Genomic DNA, 16,610 nt, shown 5'->3' with positions numbered 1-16,610 from the left:
AATATTTGGCATACATTTTTTGAGAAATGGCTCAAGCGTTTCCTTGGGGCTTGACCGAGTAAATCTCGGTGCCGCTCTGCCATGAATTCCGATGATCTCCGATGAGATTCATCGGATTTTTCCGATGACCTTCAACCCAAAATTTGTGTTCAAATTCTGATGAAATCCTCCAAAATCCGATGAAATCCGATGTTTTTTACATATATGGACCTGCAAGGGTATTTTTGTCTGAAAAGTGTCCAAAAGTCATTTCGGATATTATTAAACTGTTGGTCTAATCTTGATATTTTGATAGTTTTTAGGTCTACAAAATGAAATTTCTCAAAATAAATTTATATTTAAATGTTGTTGTATTTTTATTTTATTTAATTTTTTTTCTTTTTCTGGTTTTTACTAGAAAACACATAAGGTTCTTATATTCAAGACCGTTGTATTTTTTTTTAACTCGTAAACGCCATTATTATTGGCGATCACAGTTTCGTCATTACCAAAGATTACAGCTTTTAAAAGTTCAAGAAAGAAAGGAAGCTTATCAACGAAAACAAGTTTCAACCAAAACGACAAAACAAAGAAGAAGAAAAAAAAAGTGATATATTTTTGAAGCCCATCTCTTCTCTGGAGGTATTGACTCACGTTCATTGCCATCTTTATAGACGACGTGAGAGCAAAGGATGATTTTACCTCCGTTGACTTGGCACTCAATTCGGCTACAAAGAAAGCCATGGAGTGAGAAACAGAGAGAGAGAGAGAGAGAGAGAGAGAGAGAGAGAGAGAGAGAGAGAGAGAGGGAGATAATCCATGCAATTTGTTTTAGAAAATTTGCCAAGAATAGGACTAAATTAAGGGTGATTTCCAATTTCCTATTTTTTTAAAAAAATTTACCAAACTAGGAGTGCTCTATAATTCTCTAAATGTGCTAATACTATTATACCCTTTTTTTTTTTTTTATAAAATCCATATATAAAGTTTTATTTTTTTTCATCTCCCTCTCCCCCTCTCCCTCTCTCGTCCATTCCCTATTTCTCTTTTCGGCCGTTCCATGTTTCTTTTTTTTTTCATTTGCTTTGCTTTGCTCTGTTCGGCCATTCCCTCTCTCTCTCTCCATTCCCTCTTTCTCTCCCACGTCCACCCTAACCGCCCCACTTCTTTCCCTCCAACAACCTATACCGCCCCCACGCCCCTCCAACAATAGTAACCGTCCTAGGCCCCGACGACCCTCCAACATTAGTAACCGTCCCACGCCCCTCCTAAATCGCTACCCAGAACGTGCTAAGGGCGATACCCAAAAACCCGTTTGCCTAAAACGCTACCCAGAACCCATACCCAAAAACCCATTTTTCATCGCAACATCGCAACCCATAATTCTAAATGTCTTCGTCGGGGAAGACCGATACCAAGAACCCAAATTCATCACTCCGTCGTTCAAGTCGATCGCCCGCCAACAAGACACAACCTTTACCAAAGAAGGGCGGGAATGTGTCAGGGAAATTGTCGCTGTCAAAGAAGAGGAAATCTGCCCCATCGCCGAAGAAATCACCTGCCAAACGGCTGAAGCGAAGTGAGAAAATCGGTTAAGATGCCGTTGAAATGGTAAGCAGATGTTTGCATTACATGACAGAGATTTAGTTACAAAGGTGTAACTAAATGTCGAAAGATTTCAGATTGTAGTTGCATTTTTTTATATATAATGTCAAGTATTAGTTAGTTACCAAAGTAGTAGTGACGAAGATGTAACTAAATCTGGATAGAATGGTTTGCTGTAGTTACAGTTTACAGGCTTTAGTGAGACGTGTAGTTACAGTGACGAATTTAGTGACAAGTCTTAGTCTAATCACACCCTTGTTTAGTGAGACTTATGTCTGTAGTTACATTGTTGAAGAAGTTGAAAATAAATTACTGCTTCAGTTCAGTTTATTTCAGATTGTAGTTGCATGTTTAATATTTATTGTCAAGTATTAGTTAGTTACCAAAATACTAGTGACGAAGATGTAACTAAATCTGGATAGAGTGGTTTGTTGTAGTTACATTTTACAGGCTTTAGTGAGACGTGTAGTTACAGTGACGAATTTAGTGACAAGTCTTAGTGTGACGACCCGACTTTTCGGACCGTCTTACTTATCTTACTTTTTAAAACTTAAGAAAATTTGGGGTAAATTTTTTTTTTTAAAACATACTTAAAATATCAAGTTTGAAAACTCGTAACCAAAAAAAATAAATTTTCATTTAAAACTTGATGAACGAAAACAACCAAAAAGTCGAAGTTGCATAAAGGAAATATAAAACCAACACAATACCATCGTAAAATAAATACCATAAATAAAGTCGTAACATTTAACGAAATTGAAAAACATAACTTAAACCATGAACAAATAAACCTTGGGTTTGGATTATTGAAAAACTGAAACCAAAGCGGAAGTCTTTTATTTTCGAAAACGGCAACCATAACCCAACCCTCTCGCTATCGCCGCCGCTGATCCACCCTCCTCATTTGTTCATATGTTGTTTACCTACAACACGGACGTAAATACATAGAGTGAGCTAACGCTCAGCGAGAATAACTATAACTCACAAAACATAAGCAAAAAAAACAAAAATGCATGAACCGGTTATTAGTACTTTAAATTTTAACCGTGACATGAGATACCCTATTAAAAGTCTATCGTATTTTAGTTCGGGGGTCCCCTAGAGTAGCCGTACCGATTTCAGTGTACACTTTGGTAACGAACCATGGGGATGCGACCTCCCATAGTACGCCCCGTCACATACATAAACATATGAGGAACTCTCTATGTGAGCCCGTAGTTCGGCTCGAGAAATTCCTCTAGGTACCTCCGTAATTCGAGGCGGTACGACTCTCTTGCTTACTTAACTTATTAATCGTGTTTATTACGTTAAAAGCATGAGCGACATAAGATAAAAACATACATGATAACATAGCTAGAAACATAAGACGTGTTATAGATATTCTAACACACAACATAAGATAATAACATAAACTCACATATCGTCATATCATATCATAACAAGCACATTCCGAACAAACACGCACACACCAAAATTCACACAATACATAAATACTTCATATCACATAATACGTATTATATATTTTTTTTTAACTAATCCGTGTTGCAGTGAGATTATTCTCACCTGGATATCGGAATTACGATCGAAGACCGTCGAAGGAAAAGGATGCTCTTAATGACTCGGAACCTAAACGGAAAAGGTTGACTATTACTTATCAGGTAAGAAAAGGATTTAATACATGACTTAGTTTCTGGAAATTTCAAAATTTCGGCTGAAGGTGCAAATTACGAAAATACCCTTGGGGTCGATAAAATATATATTTTTTTAAAAATAAATCTATAAAAATTACTGTGAGAGCGAAATAATATTTGGAACACTTCATACTTCAGAGGCATATACAGAATATGCTCAGATTATTTTAAAAAAAATAAAAAGTGTAAGAAAGCAATATTTAGTCTTTTTAAAAACAAAAACTGTTTTGGAACGATTCTGCGCACCGTTTGGATTTTATCCCAAATATATTCTGTGAGCATCCAAAAATTCTAAAATTTGGAGTAGATATCATAAACATATAGAACTAGGCCGTGTATAAAAATTAGTTCAAAAAGAATTTTGTAGATATATAAACAAGACGTTTTGTTGTAAAACGATCAGGCTAAAAACTAGTCTGCGCACTGATCGTAATTAATTCATAAAATAATAATGATAACTCGAAAAATTCTAAAATTTAAACCACGATTAAATAACATGTGAAAGTATAATCTGTAAAAATATTAGATTCAAAAACCGTTTTTAGCTATTTTAAAACGTGCGATTTTGACACTGCATAAAACAGATTTCTAAACAGGAATTATTAAACCTAATTTTTCTTATGAAAAACGAAATAAAAGCATAAAAAAAATATAAAGGGATAGTATGAACTGAGCACGAAGAAAAAAAAAATACCTTAAAAGAGATTGGAAAAACTCACTAACACTTCTTGAACCCAAAACCTAGAGATTAAGGTGATTATTTGGTATTTAGGGTTTTTATTTTTATTTTGGAAAAGAAGGAGGGATAGATATAGAGAGAGCAGTAGAGAGAAGAAGAGGGAGAGAGGGCAGACTATTAAAAAAAAAAAAGAACGGAGGCTGAAAGCTATTTATATCCCAAAAAAATAAAACCCTAACTGAAACAAAGCCCTATTTTTTTTTTTTTTTAAAGAACTTGCGTACAAAAAAAATAGGATTTGTGCACACCGAAAATATTGTTTTCCTTTTAAACACGCAACTTTTCACGCGTGATAACTTCTCCCTCTTTTTTTTTCTTTAACAGCTTGTAACTATGTTATAAACTTACCGATACATAGAAATATATATAATTTACTATAATAACAAACTAACATAGTATCTATGTAAATATTCATATATCTTTTAAGTAAATAAACCACACACAAAAGTACACGTACATGCAAATCCAATATATTTTATATGGATTTCATATATATATATATATATATATATATATGCCACTAGAAACAAATAACGTTTTTTAAACATATAATTATATACCCATTTTTTCTTAGTCGGTGGAACATATAAGTTCCAACACATTTCAGTCTAATAATATATATACATATATTATTATATATATATATACATATTATATATATATATATATATATATATCTCTTCAGATACATAAGAATATGAAAAAAACAAATCTAATATATATGTGCATTTTAATTCATTCACGCACACATGGAATAAGCATACACGTACACATATAATATCTAAAATTCATAACATAATTGTTGGCACACTAATAAGGCACGCAATAATTTACCAAAACTAATAATTAACCCAAACAAAAATCACAGATACTATACTAACATAGCTTTAAATTTCATATATTATTATGAAATATCTAAAGTTTTTTTTTTTATAAGCTAATTTTCGGAGTTTCACACTTAGTCTAATCACACCCTTGTTTAGTGACACTTATGTCTGTAGTTACAGAAGTTGAAAATAAAATACTGCTTCAGTTCAGTTTATTTCAGATTGTAGTTGCATGTTTAATATTTATTGTCAAGTATTAGTTAGTTACCAAAATAGTAGTGACGAATATGTAACTAAATCTGGATAGAGTGGTTTGCTGTAGTTACATTTTACAGGTTTTAGTGAGACGTGTAGTTACAGTGACGAATTTAGTGACAAGTCTTAGTCTAATCACACCCTTGTTTAGTGACACTTATGTCTGTAGTTACAGAAGTTGAAAATAAAATACTGCTTCAGTTCAGTTTATTTCAGATTGTAGTTCCATGTTTAATATTTATTGTCATTCAGTAGTTAGTTACCAAAGTAGTAGTGAGAAAGATGTAACTAAATCTGGATAGAGTGGTTTTCTGTAGTTACATTTTACAGGTTTTAGTGAGACGTGTAGTTACAGTGACGAATTTAGTGACAAGTCTTAATCTAATCACACCCTTGTTTAGTGACACTTATGTCTGTAGTTACAGAAGTTGAAAATAAAATATGCTTCAGTTCAGTTTATTTCAGATTGTAGTTGCATGTTTAATATTTATTGTCATTCAGTAGTTAGTTACCAAAGTAGTAGTGAGAAAGATGTAACTAAATCTGGATAGAGTGGTTTGTTGTAGTTACATTTTACAGGTTTTAGTGAGACGTGTAGTTACAGTGACGAATTTAGTGAAAAGTCTTAGTCTAATCACACCCTTGTTTAGTGACACTTATGTCTATAGTTACATTCTTTAAGAAGTTGAAAATAAATTACTGCTTCAGTTCAGTTTATTTCATATTGTAGTTGAGTTTAATATTTATTGTCATTCAGTAGTTAGTTACCAAAGTAGTAGTGAGAAAGATGTAAGTAGTGATAATTTCTGGATTGTGGATAAGTTGTTTTAAGAAGTTGGAAAGGAAAAAAAAAATTTGCTTCAGTTTCAGAAATTGTAGTGACAAGTTGTAGTTATATCACATCCCTGTTTTAGTTACATTTATGTCAGTAGTTACATGGTTTAAGTAGTCGAAAATAAATTATTGCTTCAGTTTTGTGTTTCATGATGAATTGTAACTAAATCGTCTGATCTTTTGATTTGTGTTTAGTCATGGCGACGTTATGTCAGTGAGGACCAGATGGACGAATACAACTTCAACTTCCACGGGAATGTGGATAACTTTGCCGAGAACTGTGCAATGACACAGAATCAAATAGATTTGTTCAAGGAATCTTGTTTTGGACGCTTTCTGTCCTTGCCAAAAATCACCCGGTCTTCAAAACTAATTAGCAATCTGATGTTGAGAACCGGGTACTACGAAGGACAACCCCAATCGGCGGACAAGCTACTTATCGAGCTTGGCGGAACTCCTAGGGAGTTCACGAAGCAGCATTACGCAGATATAATGGGGTTGAAGTTGGCCGAGGATTACAACTTCAAGGAGATGGAGTACACTGACGTAATTGAAAAAGGCCTCTTCGACGAGACTTTCCAAAAAGGGGCACTTGCCTTTAGAGGAAATATCTCCGCTTTCATTGAGCCAAGCAAGGAATGGGGCGACGTAAAGCGGACTCGCTTCCTACTTCTCCATTTCTTATACAACGTGCTTCTCTCTGGCCAACCGGTCAGTCCATTGCCGACTTCGTCATACATAAAGATGGTAGATGATCCCGACGCATTCAACAACTTTCCGTGGGGCAACGTAGCATGGGACTACTTCATGTCTGGGGTGAGGTCATTCGTGACGAAGGCGAAGACGAAGCGAGGGACGAAGTTGAAGCCGCATCTCCCTGGGTTCTTACATCCTCTGTAGGTCTGGGCGTACGAATGCATCTCGAGACTTCAAGAGCGAGGTTTCTGCACGGTCTTCAATGCTTTTGCGGATCCCTTGTTGTTGAAGTGGTCCTCAAACTCCAAAGTGACCGAGGGAGGTATCCAAAGAATTGGGCTCGACGATGTCGAATTCAGAGATCTTGGCAGCAAGAAGGCTGGTGACGAGGAGCCCGAGTCCTCCAAACCTTCGCGAGACTTTGTTTTGCCGCCTGCCTCGAAGAAGACCAAGTCGGGTGACACAAAAACCGAGGTACGTAATTCGAAATTAACTTTTAGTGACATGTTTAGACGGTAGTGACATGTTGAGTGAAAGATTTTGCGACTGATTTTTCAGGAGCGATTGACCAACCTAGAGAATGAGGTCGGTCATCTACGAGTAGACCTGGAGGAGATCCGAAAACACATAGGTTCGCTTGCGCATGACCTAAAGCACGTGTTGGAGGATCTTGACATGCGGTCGGCAAAGAAGGCAGCGAAGGACAAGATTTTGGAGGAGGTAGCAGAGAAAGAGTCTGAGGAGAGGAGGAGCAGAGAACAGACTGAGAGAGAAAATATCGACCATGGTGACGGAGGGCGACGAGCAGGTGAAAGTGAAGCCTGTGAGAAGGAAAAAGAGAAAGAAAAAGAAGAAGAAGAAGAAGAAGAAGAAGAAGAAGAAGAAGAAGAAGAAGAAGAAGAAGAAGAAGAAGAAGAAGAAAAAGTTGACGAAGAAGAAGAAGAAGAAGAAGAAGAAGAAGAAAAAGAAGAAGAAAAAGAAGAAGAAGAAGACGAAGAAGAAGAAGAAAAGAATTAGGAGAACGAGACCCTCGTCGGTTACAAAGACTCTCTCACCGGTGAAAAACAGGTTGTCACTGGTGACGAAGAGGCTGTCATCGGTGAGAAAAATGCTGTCAGTAGTGACCCAACTGATGTCACTACCGATAAAGAAGAAGATACAGGAAAGGAGAAAGATGGAGATGGGAAGAAAAAGAAAAAAGAAGACCGGATTGCAAAGAAGAAGACAAAAAAAAGGACGACGATGCTGATTATGATGACGATGACGGAGATGAGGCTAAGCAGGCAAAGTAAAGAAGTGTAGACTCTGCTACTGGTGATGCGCTTGAAGGTGATGCAGAAGAAGAAGAAGCGCAACCCGTCCCAGCAGCTGTCGGTGGATGTACTGATGCCGCATCTCCGGCCGAACCAGCCTCATCGTCATATTCAACCCAAGTGGATTCGGATTCGTCTGCGTCTTCAGGCATTGACGCGGATGCTGAGAATTCAGATTCTGGCACACAAGTCACCCCTAGCCAGACTTCTTACTCCCAAGAGCAGCGGCGCTTTGAGACTTACATGTCCAGTGCGTATGATTCGTCGAAGACATCTCGGAGTGAAGGAGCGTCAGAGATAATAAACATTCCAGACTCTCCGGTAAATTACTTAATTCCGGCAATAATATATGGAATAATATATAGAGATTTACATCGCATCCCTATAGTGACGTCTAAGAGGTTTACTGACATGTTTAGTATGTAGTGACATAATTCGGTTTTAGTGACATGTTCTGAAGTTAGTGACCCGAATCTACGTTAGGGACATGTTAGAGCATTAGTGACATCTTTCTTGTTTATTGAAATGTACTTCAGTTATTGACATGTTTATGCGTTTTTGACATTCGCTGAATGGAAATTTAAATTTTAATCTTACAGGAGAAGAAGAGGGTTAGGAGAAGTCCATTGACATGTTTAGTATGTAGTGACATAATTCGGCTTTAGTGACATTTTCTGAATCTAGTGATCTAAGTCTGCCTTAGTGACTTGTTCTGAAGTTAGTGACCCGAATCTACGTTAGGGACATGTTAGAGCATTAGTGACATCGTTCTTGTTTATTGAAATGTACTTCAGTTATTGACATGTTTATGCGTTTGTGACATTCGCTGAATGAAAATTTAAATTTTAATCTTACAGGAGAAGAAGAGGGTTAGGAGAAGTCCATTGACATGTTTAGTACGTAGTGACATAATTCGGCTTTAGTGACATTTTCTGAATCTAGTGATCTAAGTCTGCCTTAGTGACTTGTTCCGAAGTTAGTGACCTGAATCTACGTTAGGGACATGTTAGAGCATTAGTGACATCGTTCTTGTTTATTGAAATGTACTTCAGTTATTGACATGTTTATGTGTTTGTGACATTCGCTGAATGGAAATATAAATTTTAATCTTACAGGAGAAGAAGAGGGTTAGGAGAAGTCCACAAGCATACACTCCCACAGTGCCGAAGGTCTACGCTAAATTCACCATCGGAGTAAGGAAGCCAGCAAAGCATCCGCTCTCGGAGCCTAAGGCATCGCCGTCGGATGTTGATGTGGAGGACATGGCAACGTGGTTGAATAAAGGGTTGAAGAGGTAACATATACATCATAAGTTTTGCATAATTTAAGTACTGGATTGCTGCTACAATAACTGAGTATGTAAAAAAAAGGTCCAAACATGATGTTGGGTACGCCGCCATCCACGAGAAGCTGCACAGGAGGTTCAATTACCGGGTGTTTGATACACGTTCGAAGACTTGGTTCTACCAGCTCTGGCCCCCGGTTAAGTGGTTGTCTGGAGATGTAAGTGCATGTTTTTTTTAACGTAAATATTAGGGAAGTCACATGTATATGTAAAAATTAGTGACATGTAAATATGTTGTTTCAACACTTGGATGTGGCCTTCTATTACCTCCGAAAGAAAGGTTTTGTCAGGGGTATCACACATCCATACACGACCACGAAATTGTTTTTTAGCGTCCAGCTTGGTATGGTTCATGCAGAATGGAGTAAACACGAGGACAAAGAAACTTATGACTGGACCAGGAAATGCGGTGTCGTAACTACAATTGTTTCACCGAAACGCAACAAAGATGCATTGCTGCCCTGGATCAAGGCTCAGACGGTTTACATTCCGGTGAACGTCAACAACAACCACTGGCTCCTAGTCATAGTTTCCGTCCCCGGAAGAACCCTCACCGTTTATGACTCTCTACGGTGTGACACAGAGTACGTGCATCCGGTGATTTCTAAAATGGCTGAACTGATCCCCGTCATCATGTGCAAACGAGTGTATGATGGTCGTTCTAAAGTGTATCCCAGCTCCACACCATTCCAGGTCGTTCACGCGGGTTACATGCCACAACAATTGAACGTGTAATTTTTCGAAACATAAACAATTCAAAATTTGACTTAAATAGTAACCTGTGTGTTTGTTTGCAGTGGTGATTGTGGCATGTTTGCCTTTAAAACAGCAGAATTTCTTGCACACGACTTGCCTGTGACTGAATTGCATCAAGAAGATATGACAATGTACAGGAAAAAGCTGTGTATGGAACTTTTCAGGCATGGTGCAATCAAAGCCGCGAACAATTGCGAGTCCGAGGTCGATGAATGACTACCGGTGACTAGTACGATGGAGTCGGAATTGTTTTTCTTTTTTCATTTTGGTTTTCTTCTTTCATATGGAATTGTATTGGTTTTCTTATATCGGTTTTTAGAACATGTTGTTATCAGTACTTACCAGAAAACGTCAGTAGTTACATCTGGATTAATTCAATCATGTCACTAGTTACAACGGTTGATTGTAACATGTCTCTAGTTACATCGGAGTTTATTATAATTACTAACTAGTTACATCTGGATTGAGTCTAACATGTCACTAATTACAGGGAAGTGTAGACATTAACATGTCAGTAATGACATCTCAAACTTGAACATGACAGTAATTACACAAACACGTAGTGACATTATGATGTCACTAATAACACATAAATACAGATGATAAAAAAGCATTCATTACAGATAAGTAGTGAAAAATAGTTACGTACATATTCATGAGATATTGAGAATATCGGGCTTATCGCCAAACAATTCTCGCGAAATGGCAGAGTTTTGAACAAAAATTATCTCTCCCGTAGTTGGTACTTTCAGAAGAGCTCCGGTGGCTTTCAAATTAGTCTCCCAGTTATGGCCTAGCAATTCTCGAAGCACGATTTCCCCAATTAAAATTGGCTTCCCACTCGAACGGTTAACCACTAAATCTGTTAAGCCTTCGTTGTTGTGGTCGAGATTTTTGGGGGAAGTTAATGGTGGAATGAGAGCTTTTTCTTCAGGTTCCAGTTTGGGAGTAAGATATTTTTTTTTGTTTGTTTTCTTTTATTGGGTTTTCTTCTTCTTCTTCTTTCATTTTTGAAGTTAGTACCGAACCACCAAATCCGAGATATTAAATTCCACCAACTCCGACTACTTGGATTAAATGCCAACAATAAACTTAAATTTCACTTAATTTATTCTACCTACCACCTTCAATGTAAAAAGCGGGACAACTTGTAACTAAATGTTTTTCATGTCACTACTCGTGTTACAAACACGTCACAATGACTAGAAACATGTCACATTACAGATAACTACTAGTGACATTTTATAGACATCATGTGTTATCATTAGTGACAAATTTTAGCATCTATATTGACTTGATTATAGAAATAGTGACATTTAAACGAGAATAATTAATTGATTACATAGTACACGCTACAAACGAACAGTACAGATAACTACGTCCAGTTATTTCATGGCTCCTTCTTTGGGAGAACCACACTCTCCTCACTCTTAGGCTCGGACACAATAGCTCCACTTGCTTTCAAATACGCGTACCAGTTTTCGCCGAAAGTCTCTTTCAAGTAGGATTCCACAATCAAACGGGGTGAGAGTTCATTACTAGGGGACTGGAGGTCCGAGCTAGAAGCAGCCTCTTCGGGGTTACCCTTCTTTTTCTCTTCATTAGCATCCATTGGACGTTCCATCTTTAGGTAGTGCGTATTGTGGATTAATACTGATTCTTACTGATATTTATTTACATAGGCACTAATTTTAGTGACTATTTAATTCCCCCATTTAGTGACTATTTAATTCCCCCATAAACATGAGTTGTTAGAATTTAAAGCTCTCATTTAAAATTTCACCAACTACAAGTACTTGGATTAAATGCCAACAATATACTTAAATTTCACTTAATTTATTCTACCTACTGACTTGTCACTAAATGTTTTCATGTCACTACGCATGTTACAAACACGTCACTATGGATAGAATCACGTCACTAAAAACATGTCAACACGTTAAGTTGATATCCTTAGTAATATATGTTCGTTTGTACTGACACCTTTGTCGCTAGTGTTGGGACTGTTATATTCCCCCATTTAGTGACTATTTAATTCCCCCATTTAGTGACTATTTAATTCACCCATAAACATGAGTTGTTAGAATTTAAAGCTCTCATGTAAAATTTCACCAAATACAAGTACTTGGATTAAATGCCAACAATATACTTAAATTTCACTTAATTTATTCTACCTACTGACTTGTCACTAAATGTTTTCATGTCACAACGCATGTTACAAACACGTCACTATGGATAGAATCATGTCACTAAAAACATGTCAACACGTTAAGTTGATATCCTTAGTAATATATGTTCGTCTGTACTGACACCTTTGTCGCTAGTGTTGGGACTATTTAAGTATGTCAGTAAGTGTCAACAGACGTTCCTAAATTGGATTAAATTTTGTACCAACCACAAAATCCGAGATATTAAATTCTATCATCTCCAAGTACTTGGATAAAATGTCAACAATATACTTAAATTTCACTTGATTAATTCCACCTACCAACTTAAATGTAGGCAACGGGACAACTTCTCACTTAATGTTTTTCATGTCACTACTACTGTCACGAACACGTCACTATGGCTAGAAACATGTCACTACAATAACTTACAAATCACTAATGAATACATAAAAACTTGCATGGAAGGAAAGGAAAGGAAAACAAAAGTACGTAGTACACATAAATTAACAGAAAAGATCATTTCTTGTTAATCCTCCTGTTGTAGAGGATATCCGCTCTCTGCCTTTTCAACATAAACACTATTTTTCCACTGGGCACGACTTCCATAAAATCTCCCTTTTGCTTCAAGACGTCCTCCTAGTCATCTCCATAAACTTCTTTCAACACGGATTCGACACAGTGAATTGGACCTGTTCCACTCTCATCATAAGTATCCACGTACCATTTGTATTCAGCCTCACTGATTTGATAGTCGGTGAGTTTTGCCTCAGGGAGTTCCGCGTCGGTGTGTTTCTCGTCGTCAACCTTCGAACCGCTTGCCTTGTTGATATCCATTGATGTGTGAAAGCGTTTACACAATCCTTGCACGTCCTTTTAAACATAAACAATATTTCATGGGAATTTATTAATTGCTATCTACCGAAATTATGACCACTTAAATGTCCTCTAATGTGATAAATACAATACAACCACCACAACTACCCAAACAAATTAATTGAGGGAATTGGTTGGTTGGCTGGTAGGTTGGTTGGTCGACATCAAGATGTCACTACAGACGCAAATAGGTCACTATGGACATAAACATTTCACTACAGACATCAACATGTCAGTAAAGTACATATAGGTACTCACTTATAGACGCAAACATGTAGTTTCCTATCTATAATATTAAATACCGCCAACCACTACGAAGTTGTAAATGTCACCAACCACTACAAAGTTGTAAATGCCACCAACCAACAAAATATTTATTAAATTATGAGGTTAAATTCCAAAAAGTTAAAAAAGCCAAAAAATTTCAAGGCCTATATGAGCCAATAAAAACCCCAAAGCTAGTGACAAGGGTGTCACTAGCGACGAAAAGATGTCACTATGGACATAAACATGTCATTAATGACATCCTCATGTCACTACAACCGCAAATAACTAGTCACTTATAGATGCAGAGATATAGTTACCTACCCATAATATTAAATGCCGTCAACCACTACAAAGTTCTATTGCTACCAACCAACAATGTCACTACAAATCAAATCAATGTAATATGTCACTAATGATTATATTGAACGCGTAAATGAGTCACTAAAAGTCCCAACAACAATAGCGACATGTGTGTCACTACAGACGCAGACATGTCACTATGGACATCAACCTGCTTACAAATTATGGTGATAAATATGTCTGAGGAAAAACTAATAAATTGAATAATCAATGTCTTGATTCAACGATATGGGATTGAGTTTCATAATGCACGCCGAACTTTCAACGGGATCGGGTTTTGACATGTGGTACGATTGTGTCCTACTCCACGACACCGACTACATTTTCTTCCAGTAGCCACGTCCCCTTCCCCTTGAGATGGAGTCCGGGTCTTCTTAGGTCTGCCAGCCTGTCGCTTGTAACATCTTGGTGCTTCAACAATGATTTGCTTCACTTCTTCCGGGATTTTCCATGTCTCTTTGTTGCCGTATGGATGAATTACACCTGCGTAAGCAGATGGCCAGTTTTCTGCTGTATAGTATGTCGAAATATAATCTTCAACAACGAAATTTCGATGCCGACAAGCTGCAATCCCATGAGGGCATATGAAATTGTCAACTTGAAACACACGACATGTGCATGTCTTGTGGTATAAGTTGACAACCCATGCTTTTCCAAATTTGTCAATGACCTCGAATTCGTACACAGAGGATGGATTTACCTGTACAAACAACGAATTTGATAGCCTGTCACTAACCTTGTCAATAGTGCAGTAGGCAGCATGTCACTACAAAATGTAACATGTCACTAAAAAGGTCGCATGTCACTAATAAGGTAACACGTCACTACAAAGGTAACATGTCATTAAAGTCGATCATGTAACTAAATAAAATACTTATATCAAAGACTAACGACATGTGGTTTACTGAATTAGTACCTGCATTCCAGAAGCTTCCGCGATGTAACCGACTAATTTGAGGTGTGCCTTAACAGAAAGATGCGTTACGGTTTCAGTGGCACGTTGCCTCCGTTCAAAAAACCATTTTGTCATTCTCTCCCTCAAGAAATCGACGATCTTCGATATCGGGAACTCCCTAGCTTTAAGAAGTACTGCGTTAAGAGACTCGGCATTGTTCGATGTCATAATAGAGTACCTTTTCTCGCTGAAATGAGAGCGCGCCCACTTGGCCGGACCGACATCCAGAAGATAGGCTCGGATTGCTGGGTTCTCCTCATCGAGCATAACCATAAACTTTTCCCACTCAACGACCGTGTACGCATTTGCAGCACCGAAAAATTTCCACTTCGCTTGTTTCGTCAATTCTTTAAACTTATTTCTCACATTTTGCAGTAGATGGAACATGCAGTATCCGTGCTCCGAGTGAGTAAATACCTTTTCGACGGCGCGTTTTATTCCTTTGTTCCTGTCGGACACGATGACTTGATGTTCCCTCTCCCCGATCGCATCTCTTAACTTCGTCAAGAAGTAAACCCACCCAGATGTGGTCTCCGAATCTCCAACACCGAATGCTAGGGGGAAGATCTGCTCGTTTGCGTCCATCGCGCACGCCGAAAAGAGAGTACCTTTAAAATAATTCTTCAAAAATGTACCGTCGACGATAATGACAGGACAACACCACTTCCATCCTCGTTTCCATGCTCTAAGAGACATGAAAAAGTTTTTGAAATACCGGGCTCGTACAGTGGTCACAATGTCGTGGGAAGAACCTGGATTAGTTTGCTCTATCATGAACTTCAAAGAAGGTAAATTAGCGAAAGATTCTTTGTCGGTGCCGTATAACAACTCCAATGCCTTCTCTTTGCTTCTCCAAGCTTTTTTATACTTCACGTCCACCCCATAATTCTTCTGCATATGAGCCATGATGTCTCTCGGCCTATACGGAGACAATGTGGGATCTCTGTATTTGTCCTTCATAAAACTCCCTATCAAAGTACAGGTGGCCTGAGGGTGCTTTCCATTTCTGAACTCTGTCGAACATGTATGAACAAAGTCGAATCTGAAAAGATCAGATGTTATGACATATGTCAACGGCTAAATCGATAAATACATCACTACTTACTTCTTAAGCCATTTTGCATATAACTAAACTTGTCCCTACTGACTACATACTTCATACATACAAATAAATAAAAATAATCATAAAAAAACCAAGTTTGTAAGTGGCAGAATTAATCACCTCCGAATCTGAAATATGCTCATGTTCCTCATCCTAACTGCCCGAACAGCCCAAGTGCACGTAGGATCGCGGCAAACCACATGGATATACGTTCTAGTAGAGCCTCTGGTCTTGTAACTGAAATGATTTTGAATCGCAAACAAGCTCAAATGCATTTGCAATGCTTTTTTGTTCGCGTACCTTCCTCCTTTATAAACAGTTGTTGGGGAATCGATATCAACCACTTCGACGGATCCTTCATCCATACTCGTTGTCAACCCATGCGCTTCAGAAGACGCACCGGATTCACCAGAATAAATGCTCTCACCCGATTCATCACCGTCATCGCTGCCGCGCTCATTACCCATCTCATGTAAGGCTGGAGTGGAGTCTTCTAGGAGTTGGTCTTCTCGAGGTGGTTCGACTGCAACTCGTTCTTGTGGAGGTGGGACTTCTGCTCCTTTGTCTTGTGGAGTTGGGAGTTCTGCAGGTTCAGCTTTTGCACAACCACTCTCGACTGTGTTCGGAGTTGAACCCACACGCGCAGTGTCATTTTCTTCGCCCAAAGGTAAAATATCCAAAACCAGGGAGAATTTCCTTGTATCCGATTTCTGTTTCCGAATGTGCAAATAACAAGCCAAACTCATGTCAGAGTCAATCGTTACATGTTTTACCGCTCCTTCAGTTTCGTATTTAACATTCAATCTATGTATTTTTGGATTCAACTTCCCCTCTGAACCCACAAA

The sequence above is a fragment of the Urtica dioica genome, chromosome 10 (assembly GCF_054948205.1).
Source record: "Urtica dioica subsp. dioica isolate 48M chromosome 10, U.dioica_male_clone48M_v1_H2, whole genome shotgun sequence".
In the NCBI taxonomy this organism is placed as follows: domain Eukaryota; kingdom Viridiplantae; phylum Streptophyta; class Magnoliopsida; order Rosales; family Urticaceae; genus Urtica; species Urtica dioica.
This window is presented reverse-complemented; position numbering follows the sequence as displayed.